The 10,313-nt window shown below is 48.5% G+C and overlaps 1 protein-coding gene across 4 annotated transcripts in view; it reads left to right on the top strand.

Annotated features, from left to right (window-relative positions):
- Positions 1–10,313, top strand: part of STAU2 (staufen double-stranded RNA binding protein 2) — a 226,565-nt gene that overhangs the window by 213,881 nt on the left and 2,371 nt on the right. The gene's annotated exons all lie outside the window — the stretch shown is intronic.

The following is a 10,313-nucleotide window of genomic DNA, read 5'->3' on the forward strand; positions in this document are numbered from 1 at the left end:
CTGGGGAAGATGGTGAGATTGGAGCTGTAGACGGGGTGGGGTCACAAAGGCCTCCAGGGCCCAAGTGAGAAATTGGGGTTCTGTTCTAAGAGCAATGAGACGCCAGTGGAGGGTTTAGAGCAGGCCTGGGACCCGTCCTTCCCTCCCACACCATCTCTGGGTGTATTCAGAGGAGAGGCTGCACGGGGGCAGGGGCAGCCACAGGTTGATGAGTTGGGAAGCTACGGCGTGAGTCTTGCTGAGAAATAACGGTAACTTGGGCTAGGATGGCCTCAGAGCAGGTGTTTGGTTAGTAGTTGGGTTCTGGATGCCTTTCAAAGAAGAAACAACAGACCTCACTAATGGCTTGACGTGGGAGGTGAGAGAGAAAAGAAGTGAGCCAGGTTGATTACTAGGGATTTTTGCCTGAGCAACTAATGGAATGAGAGTTCCACATCCTGGGGGAGAAGTGGAGTCTGTGTGAGGTCTACACAGGAGGTGCCTGGGAACCCCCACTCGGGAGGACCCCACAACAGGGGCTTTGCCCAAGACTTTCAAGGTGGTGCATCCTGGAATGGAGGACCAGAGCAGGCAGGTGAAGCATTAGTGGCCAAACTCAAAGGTGACAGAAGCCAAGTCCCAAGGATTTATGTTTTGATGAGACAGTAACTATCCGCTGTATTCCTGGGAGGCAAGTCGTGGGGCAGGAGAGCCTTCTCTCACATGGCTACATACAACCCAGCCCTGTGTATCCCATGGCATAGTGAACACAGAGCCCGCGGGTGGGGGTGTGAGAGGAGGAGAGAGAACCTTGACGGAGAGAGGCTTTGGCGATGCCTGCAGTGGGATGTTGGGCTCAACAGAGAAAGATGTGGACTAAAGCCCTCATGTATTGGCTCAGTGGTTGAGCATCAGTCTGTGAACCAGGAGGTCACAGTTGGATTCCTGGTCAGGGCACATGCCGGGTTGTGGGCTCCATCCCCAGTAGGGGGCGTGTAGGGAGCAGCCGATCAATGATTCTCTCTTATTATTGATGTTTCTATCACTCCCTCTCCCTTCTTCTCTGAAATCAATATATATATATTTTTAAATAAATAAATAAAAGCCCTTGTTTATTAAACACCATTGTATGAGCCAGGCATTAACCCCCGGACAATCCAGTGCAGTAAGTGGTGTAAGTCTCCAGTTTACAGGTGATGAGAAGGAGGCTCAGGGAGTTACAGGAACTTGCATGAAGACACGCAGCTGGTCTGCAGTCCAGCGGGCACTTTAATCTAGGCCTGACCACACTCCCAATGCCATGCCCCTTCCCCTTCCTTGTCCAGGTGACAGGGAGACTGTATTAGTTTTATCTTGCTGCTATAACACAACACTAATGTATTATCTCAGAGTTCTATAGGTCGGAAGTCAGACCGGGAGGAGTCTCCCTGGGCTAAAAGCAAGGAGACAGCCGTTCTTTGGGGGTGGGGGGATCTGGGAGCACAATGATCTTGCCTTTCCCAGCTCCTAGAGGCACGGACATTCCATGGCTTATGTTTCCCTTCCCCCATCTTCAAAACTAACCACCTTGCATTTCTTTGACCATTTTTTCCCTCTGCCACATTTTTCTGACCAAAGCCAGGAAAGCCTCTCTGATTTTCAGGAGTGATTAGATTGAACCCACCCGGATAATCCAGCATAATCTCTCCATCTCAACGCTCATACCTCAGTCCCATCTGCAGAGTCACTGTTGCCGGGTGAGGTAGCCTGTTTTGATGCTGGGGACCAGCACGTGGACACTCCTGGGGGCATTGTCTTGCCGGTTGCAGGCATGCTTGCTTTGTATCAGTGCCATCCTGTGAATGCCATTACAAAGGGGAATTTCTGTTGAATCAAAAGTAATTAGAGGGCAACACAGGAACTTAAAAAGGAAAGACGTTGGTAAAGCAGAAAGCTTGTGGTTAGAGGAAGACAGGGCAGTGTGGAGGCCGCTGCTCGAATTTGTTCTGAACACACTGGGAACATTTCTTCCCACAGTTAATCCTGCGGTAAATTCGAGTCTTTTATTGTCAAGGCTGACAGCTACATGGATTACCCAGTGTAAGAGCCTGACTGAGGAATAAAGGTGATGGCCAAATCCGTAGCTCACGTGCCCAATTTTGTACTAATTCCCCACATTCTAGAGTCAAAATTCCTGTTCTTGCCCGGCCGGTGTGGGTCAGTGGTTGAGCATTGACCCGCGATTCCCCGTCAGGGCACAGGCCCAGGTTGCAGGCTCAATCCCCAATAGGGGGTGTGCAGGAGGCAGCTGATGGATGTTCCACTTTCACATTGATGTTTCTCCCTCTTCCTCCCTCTTCTTTCCTCTCTCTCTCAAAATCAATTTTAAAATCTTAAAAAAAAGAAAAAGAAAAAAGGATGAAGGCCACATTCAGACATGTGTGGTTACCATTGATTTTAATGGGAACAGCCTGTTTCTGGGATTTAAGCTATGAAATCGGTGGGGAAAGTGTGAAATGGAAAAACAGGAAATAAAAGGCTCCATTGGGCATCGTGTTCAAAGACTCCAAAATGCTGTGTGTCATTAGGGGGTGAGTTTAAATTCACATTTTGCTAATGAAGACCATTGTCATCTCTCAAAGAATGACTTAATCCTGCTACCCTGCCATTACCAACGATTCATTCTTTTTTTAAAAAAAAAAAATTTTTTATATTTAAAAATGTAAGTATATTTTTAAGAGGAAAGTTAGAAATTACAGAAATGGCTGGAAAGACTCGCCTCCATTTTGTGGACACACACACACACACACACACACACACACACACAGGGACACTTGGGAACCAAAACCAACCAGCAGGCATGGAAAGTATCTCATTGGCGTCGTATTTCTGGCATTGCTATAACTACGCGCAAAACAAGTGATACATGAAATGGTGGCGACATCTGTTCTACAACCTGTGGGGCTTTACTCACAAAACAGTTGTAAAATGTTTTGGGGGACAAAAATACTTCTGTGTATCTATGCAGACACTCTCCCCTACGGGAAACACACACACACACACACACACACACACACACACACACACAGACACACACGTATATACAAGGGTTGTGCTGAAAAGGAAGAAAAGAAAGGAAATATCCATTTCTTTAAAATACGTTCATTTTTCTCCTCTTAAATGAAGCTGCATGTGTTGCTTTAAAGATACCTTTTTTGTTGTTGTTGTTGTTTAAATCCCACAAAATGTAAATTGTCCACGGTTCCGGTGGCTAGGCTGTGGTAACATACGAGTGGATGCTGAGCGAGTTTGTTTTGATTTGGTAGGAAAACATTTCCTGGCCTTGGAAATGAAATCATTAGCTGTCTATTTGTTTATGGCCACCGCCGCCTGGAAGTTTCTGGGTACTTGTGTTAGTGTATCTTTGAAATTCTCGAATGCACAGTGTGTGGGAAGTCACACACTTGGGTCTAAGCATCACTCAGGATGTTCCTCATTAAGGAACCCAGAGTTACCTCCTTCCCACGACTCCCAGATGCCTCCACACTGACCGCCCAGCAGACCGTCCCGGCCGGAGGGGGAGCTGCGGGCAGGACCTTCTTATCTGTTTCCCCTCCAGTGGGAGACGGTGCACTTGTTCCTCAATCAGGCTCCACGTGTGTCTCCCCAAAGTGGGGCTGGTTGATTTTCCCCTCACAGAGTGTCCTCCCTTAATATTAGGTAGCATATTTGCAATATGGTCTTTCTTCTTTTTTTTTTAAGCACCCGGCCTCTAGCAGGTAACAGTGTATTCAGTTCATTTAAACTCGGGGATTTGGCTAATTTTACCATCTTCTGGGCAGATGTGGAAGCACAGAGGGAAACATTTCTGGGGACTGTTAAACGCTGGTGTTTGTTCCCGTAGCCACTCCATTGTACATTGTTCCTTGAAATGGTTGGTGCTGGGTCCTGCGAAATGGGAAGTGGCTATTTCAAGTGTCACCGCGTGATCCCACGGTGGGCATCGGAAAGTGACCCAGCTCATCCCATGGAAGTGTTTAACCTGTAAGGGGTCTTTTCTGGGAAAGTGGTGGAGGGTGAGTTGGGGGTGAGGATGGCGCTGTGACAAGGGGAGAAGGGGAGGGGGCTGTTAGAACCTCCCTGTGAGAGGAGGCACCTGGTGGGCAGCCTCAGCCCGCTCCCCTCGCCTAAACACCCAGGGCTTCTCGCTCGCTTTCAATCACAGCCGCACTCATTACCCGCCTTCACTGTCCATTTCACCTTTGCACACCCAGCACCTGCGCTCGCTCTGCACCCTGCATCCTGCAGCCCCCGCCACACCCTGGAGCTCGAGTCTCCCTCCTGCCAGCAACCCCAGGACGTGAGAGATGAAAATTCTTTCTAGAACAATAGAGGGAGGAGGCTAGTCAAGGGAGCCTAGGAGACACTGGGTACCCTGGGGAGGTTAAGAAATGGTGAATCATGTCCTTGGGTAGTTCTAAGTGACAAAATAATTACTGTAACAATTTTGTTGTAGCCCAAACTGCAAGTGTTATCGAAGGGCTGAACTAAGCCCCCGAGGTCAACCCAGGGTCGGCACCAAGGCTGGAGGCTGGGAACTGACCATGTCATCCCGCAAAATAGTAAATCCCTTTTCTAGAAAAGGGAGATAATTGCATGAGCTCAGCTCCAGGAGCTGTTGTGGGGAATGACTAATAGAGCCACTTTGCAGTCGTGACGGGGAAAGGAGCTGCGCTGACACTGGGCAGGTGACTGTGAGCCGCGCTTCGGTTTGGAGGGAATAAAGTGAGGTGATGATCAAGAATGTGGGCTGGGTTCCAAGCTCTGCTCTGCCCCTGACTAGCTGTGTGACCTTGAATTCCTGATGGGTAGGCTGACCGACCTGGCCGGGCTGTGCTAACATCTGAGCTCACCAGGTACAGCGCCGGGTCTCACGGCGGTGGCGGAACGTCATGCTCATGAAATGGCAGCACCGACTGTTTACAGAGAAGATAAATGGCCTTCCTGGCCTTTTATAAATTAACGAGAAGTCTTCTCATAGTTATAAGCGATTGTAGTCAGGGTTATCAATAAGAGGTGGGTTGCATTATCTCATCAGATAGATAAGAGAATGTTATTTGGAAACCTCGAAGCATACCTGTGCAGGGAAACAGCTGGGCAGGAATTCAGAAAATCCATCCATGGCACCGCGTGAAAGAGCACGCCGCCCGTCCGGCCTGAAGGACATTCTTTGCGGGGTGACAGGCATTCCGACAGGGCCCGGGGACCTGCCTGCCATGTAGATAAAATCATGCAGGAGGTTTTGCAAGATCTGAAACATTGAACGTGCTCCCTGCCTGAGAGCTGGCCTTTATCTGCTATGCGCATCTCTTCTTGGGGTGGGGAGAGCGGGTGACCCCGGGTCTTGGGTTCGGTGAAGCAAGAAATTTGGTTCCTGGTATTCAGGCGACCCTGGGAACCAAGTCTTCAAAAACTTGGTTTCAGTTGTCGCTTGGGCCTTCTTGGGAAGAGAACAGGACTAAGCAGCCCCGGGGCACCCAAGGGTCTGGTTAAGCAGGACCACACTGCACATTTCCATTTCCGGGCACTGAGTCGCCTTCTGTAACAATCCATCTGGGAAGAAATGGATACAAATCTGCATTCCTGCCAGCAATTCACGTATTAATGGATCAGAACAAAAGAGTTGCTCCTTTGTTCAAAGCTGTGGACTCGAGAGAGAGCCCCTCGTCCATTAGGCCGCGCCATGGAGTGGTGCTCTCTGGAAAGGTCAGGCACGGATTGGTCTTTGCAGCTCAGCCCTGAGTGGCCTGGCTCTTCACTCCGTACACGTGTGCACGCGGTGGGACTCCAGAGCTAAGGTTCATGTAACCAGCTCACAGGAATGCCCACACCTACAGGACTGTCCTCAGCATGGTGGCCCAGGGAAGCCGCCCAGCCACCTCTGCATTTCAGGACTTATAGGAACTCCAAGGCCCACTAACTGGGTCTCAGTGAGAGTCACATCTCTCTGCAAATTCCATTGTTGAAAGAGGGGAATTGTCCACATCGAAGTCTTTTGAGGGTGAATTTAATTTTCAAAAGAAACATCCCTCAAAACTAAGTCTGCGGAAAGAACTCTTAGCATTTCCAGCAGCCTGGAGAGACCTGGAGAGCATTGTGCTGAGCAAAATCAGCCAGTCAGAGAAAGACAAGTATCACATGATCTCATTCACATGTGGAATCTAATGGACACAATAGACTGATGAATAAAATAGATCTAGAGACATAGATGCCTGGAACAGACTGAAGAATCTCAGAAGAAAGGTGTGGGAAGGTGGGTGGGCGGGAAGAGATCAACCAAAGGACCTGTATGCATTGATGCATAACCCATAGACACTGACAATAGGCGGTGAAGGCCTGGGGAGAGCCTAGAAGGGGGGTAGGAGGGGGGCATATGTAATAATTTCAACAATAAAGATCTTTAAAAAGTCTACTCAATAAGGTAAATGGTCAGGATGGACAAATTCAAAAGGAGGCAGGGCCGTAAAATGACAGCACAGGTTTGCTCCAATGATCCACGGTGGTTCTGAGAGGTGATTCCAGAAGCACCTGGAGAAACAGACGCCCTCACACTGCTGGTGTGGCCTCGGCCTCTCTGAGGGCGGAGAGACCGGGTCTTTAAAAATGCGCGTGCTCTTTGAGCCCTAACCGGTTTGGCTCAGTGAATAGAGCGTTGGCCTGCGGATTGAAGGGTCCCAGGTTCGATTCCCGGCACACCCCCAGTAGGGGGTGTGCAGGAGGCAGCTGATCGATGTTTCTCTCTCATCGATGTTTCTAACTCTCTATCCCTCTCCCTTCCTCTGTGTAAAAAAATCAATAAAATATATTTTTAAAAAATTTCTAAAAATTAAAATGCACGTGCTCTTGGCACAGAAAATCAGTTTCTAGGAGTTCGTCCTAAGGAAATTGAGATGGTACGCGGAGATTTGACTGCTAGGAAGCTTGGTGTCATGCTAATAACTGCTTATAACTTGGGAGTGGCCTGAAGGGCCAACGATAGGGAATGGGTGTTTCTGTTGCTGTGGAAAGCTGCTCATGTTCTCTGAAAAGGGCAGGTCACCCAACAGGCTCAGAAGCAATCCAGCCTTTAGTACAGGGGTCCTCAAACTACGGCCCGTGGGCCACATGCAAATACAAATATTGTATTTGTTCCCGTTTTCTTTTTTTACTTCAAAATAAGATATGTGCAGTGTGCATAGGAATTTGTTCATAGTTTTTTTTTAAACTATAGTCCGGCCCTCCAGCGGTCTGAGGGACAGTGAACTGGCCCCCTGTTTAAAAAGTTTGAGGACCCCTGCTTTAGTATGTCCCTATGGAGAGGGGATGGGACAGGGTATGGGAAGGCAGACACCACGCTGCGAATGGCGGGTGGGACTGTGACTGTTTTCACTGTTTAATTTTGCTGGCCTACACATTATGATTTTTCTGTAATGGAAAACTCATTTTTATAATAAATGGATAAAATGAAACAACAGAGAGGGGAAGGGGGCCCTGCTATCCTCAAAGAGGAATTATGATGTGCTTGTATTTGTTTTGTTAGAGTCGCCATCACAATGTACCAGACATGGAGTGGCTTCATCAACAGAAACTCATTGTCTCACAGTTCTGGAGGCTAAAAGTCCAAGGTCACCGTGTCGCAGGGTTGGTTCCTTCTGAGACTGAGAGAGTGGGAATCTCTTGCCTGCCTCCCTCCAGCTTCCGGCGGTTTATGGGCAATCCTTGGCGTTCCTTGGCTTCTGCCGCACCACTCCAGTCTCTGCCTTCCTCTTCACATAGTGTTCTCGCTGTGTGTGCGTCTGTGTCCAAATTCCCTTTTTTATAGGGGCATTGGTCCTATTAGATCGGGGCCCACCCTACCCTAGAGTGACTTCATCTTAATTGATTACATCTGCAGTGACCCTATTTCCAAACACCGCCTCGTTCTGAGGTACTGGTGGTTAGGGCTTCAACATATAAATTTGGGGGCGGACACAGTTCAACCAATGCCAGTGCCCCGATGAGATAGGCACGCTGCTCCTACCCAGCCAAGGTTAGTGCCTACCTGCCACCACAGCCTTTGCCAGCTGCTGTGCAGTATGAGCTTGGACCAAGGTCAGGAGTAGTGGGGTGGGGTGCCCACATCCCCAAGGACTCCAGGTTCAAAGAGATAGATAATGGTGAAAACGGGGGGCCTGAGCCCGGCCCGGCCCCTCCCTGCCCCAGGGTGCCCAGCAGGGCTGCAGACCTGCCTGGGCATTCAGCTCAGCACCTCTGAGCTGGGGAGACCAGGGCAGAGACCTGAAAGGAAGAATAGTCTAAACTAAAAGAAAAGCACATTTGGGTTGGATATAGGAGTTGTGATTTAAAAATAGAAAGAAAGACCAAGAGAGGAGGGAGAAAGAAAGGTTACGTACATTCCACAAATATCTGCACACAGATTATTCCCATAGCAGCTTCATTCATAAGCACCCAAAACTTGGAAGCAATTGAGATGTCTCTCAATAGATGAATGGATAAGCTGTGGTACATCCACACAGTGGAATATTATTCAGTGATTAAAAAGAGATGCGGTATCCAGCCAGGAAAAGACATGGAAGAACCTTAAATGCATATTACTAAGGGAAAGAAGCTAATCCGAAATGATGTACTGTATGATTCCAATTGTATGACATTCTCGAAAAGGCAACTATAGAGACTGTTATAAAATCTGTGGTTGCCATGGATCTGGGGGGATAAGGAGGAGGGATAAACAGGTGGAATGTAGGAAACTGTTAGGGTGGCAAAACCATTCTGTATGGTAATGTAATGGTGAGCACATGACATTATGCATTTGTCAAAACCCATAGAATGGCCCAGGCGGTGTGGCTCGGTGGTTGAGCTTTGACCTATGAACCAGGAGGTCATGGTTTGGTTCCCAGTCAGGGCACATGCCTGGGTTGTGGGCTCGATCCCCAGTAGGGGGCGTGCAGGAGGCAGCCGAGTAATGAGTTTCTCTCATCATTGATGTTTCTCTCTATCCTTCTCCCTTCCTCTCTGAAATCAATAAAAAATATATATATATATATTTTAAAAAAACAACACATAGAATGTACAGCACAAAGAGAGAACCCTAATGTCAACTGTGGGCTTTAGTTACTGATAATGTATCAGTATGGTCTCATCACTTGTAACAGCCGTCTTGTGCCAATACAGGCTGTTAGTAATGGCTGACATTGTGTTGGGGTGGGGGAGGGGGATCTGGGAACTCTGTACTCCCTCCTCCATTCCTCTGTAAACCCAAAACCGCTCTCAAAAAAGAAAGTCTATTAACTTAAAAACCAAAAAGTATATTAGGCATAAAGAAGTGTCAAAGGGATCATGCGCTCGTCAGCTACCCAACAGGGGCCCCTGGCAGATAAAAGGCGGGGCAGTTGCAAGCGTTAGCTCTTTTTCTGAGGCCTCTGAGGCCATTGAGAAGACACAGATGACCAAAGTGTGACCCAGCAGGATGTCCGAGAGTCAGGCACCCTGGCTGCTCACACCTCTCTCAGACTCAACAAAGCCCTTCTGGCGGGGCTCAAAGGTGGGGGTGGAGTGGGGGGCGGTGCAGAGGAGGGGAAGAAGAACCAAATTCTTATTCCAAGAAATAACAGTTTGGAACATGCACAAGAGTGTCAACGAGTTATGTAGATCTTATCAGCATCGCATTTTTGGTGCCTCCCAGCTATCCAGCGAGGCTCCACCAGCCTGTCAGCACCCGTCAGCGTCCCACGCATCTCGGGCCTATCAGCACCTTGGGAGGCTGTGCCACGGCCGGGCCTGCCTCCCCTGGGCCCCGGGAGGAGGGGAAATTCAGGATATACCATCACACCATGCCCTCGGTTTGCTCGAGCGCCCTCCTCTCTCGGCTCGCATTCTGTGACTTGGTTGGGGCCCACTGTCTGTAAAATGGAACAAGACCTTTCATGCTAATTTTGAAAAGGGTACCCAGGTTTGGAAAAGTCTGATGTTCTCACATCTGAAGGAAGAGAATGTGTAGTTTCAGTAAAGTGAGGAGAAATTGTACAGAGTCACCCTCAAAGTATGTTCCGTGCATAGAGGTGTTTCTACATTTGCAGATAAAACATTGTGATTTTATGAAACTATGGGCCAGGGATGAGGCCTGAGGCTCGCAGAGATTGCCCTCTCCACCTCCCCCGCCCCTCGCCAGAGACAAAGCTCTCACAGTAGAAACGTTACAGTCGTTCAAATGTAATATTGCTAAGCCATGCAACAAACCATTTATTTAGACGAATGCAAATGATAGTCTTTATATGTCAGCTTTCTTTTACAATTGCCTGTTTATGACATTAAAGTCA

Source organism: Myotis lucifugus, unplaced genomic scaffold, assembly GCF_000147115.1.
Source record: "Myotis lucifugus unplaced genomic scaffold, Myoluc2.0 scaffold_27, whole genome shotgun sequence".
Lineage (NCBI taxonomy): Eukaryota > Metazoa > Chordata > Mammalia > Chiroptera > Vespertilionidae > Myotis > Myotis lucifugus.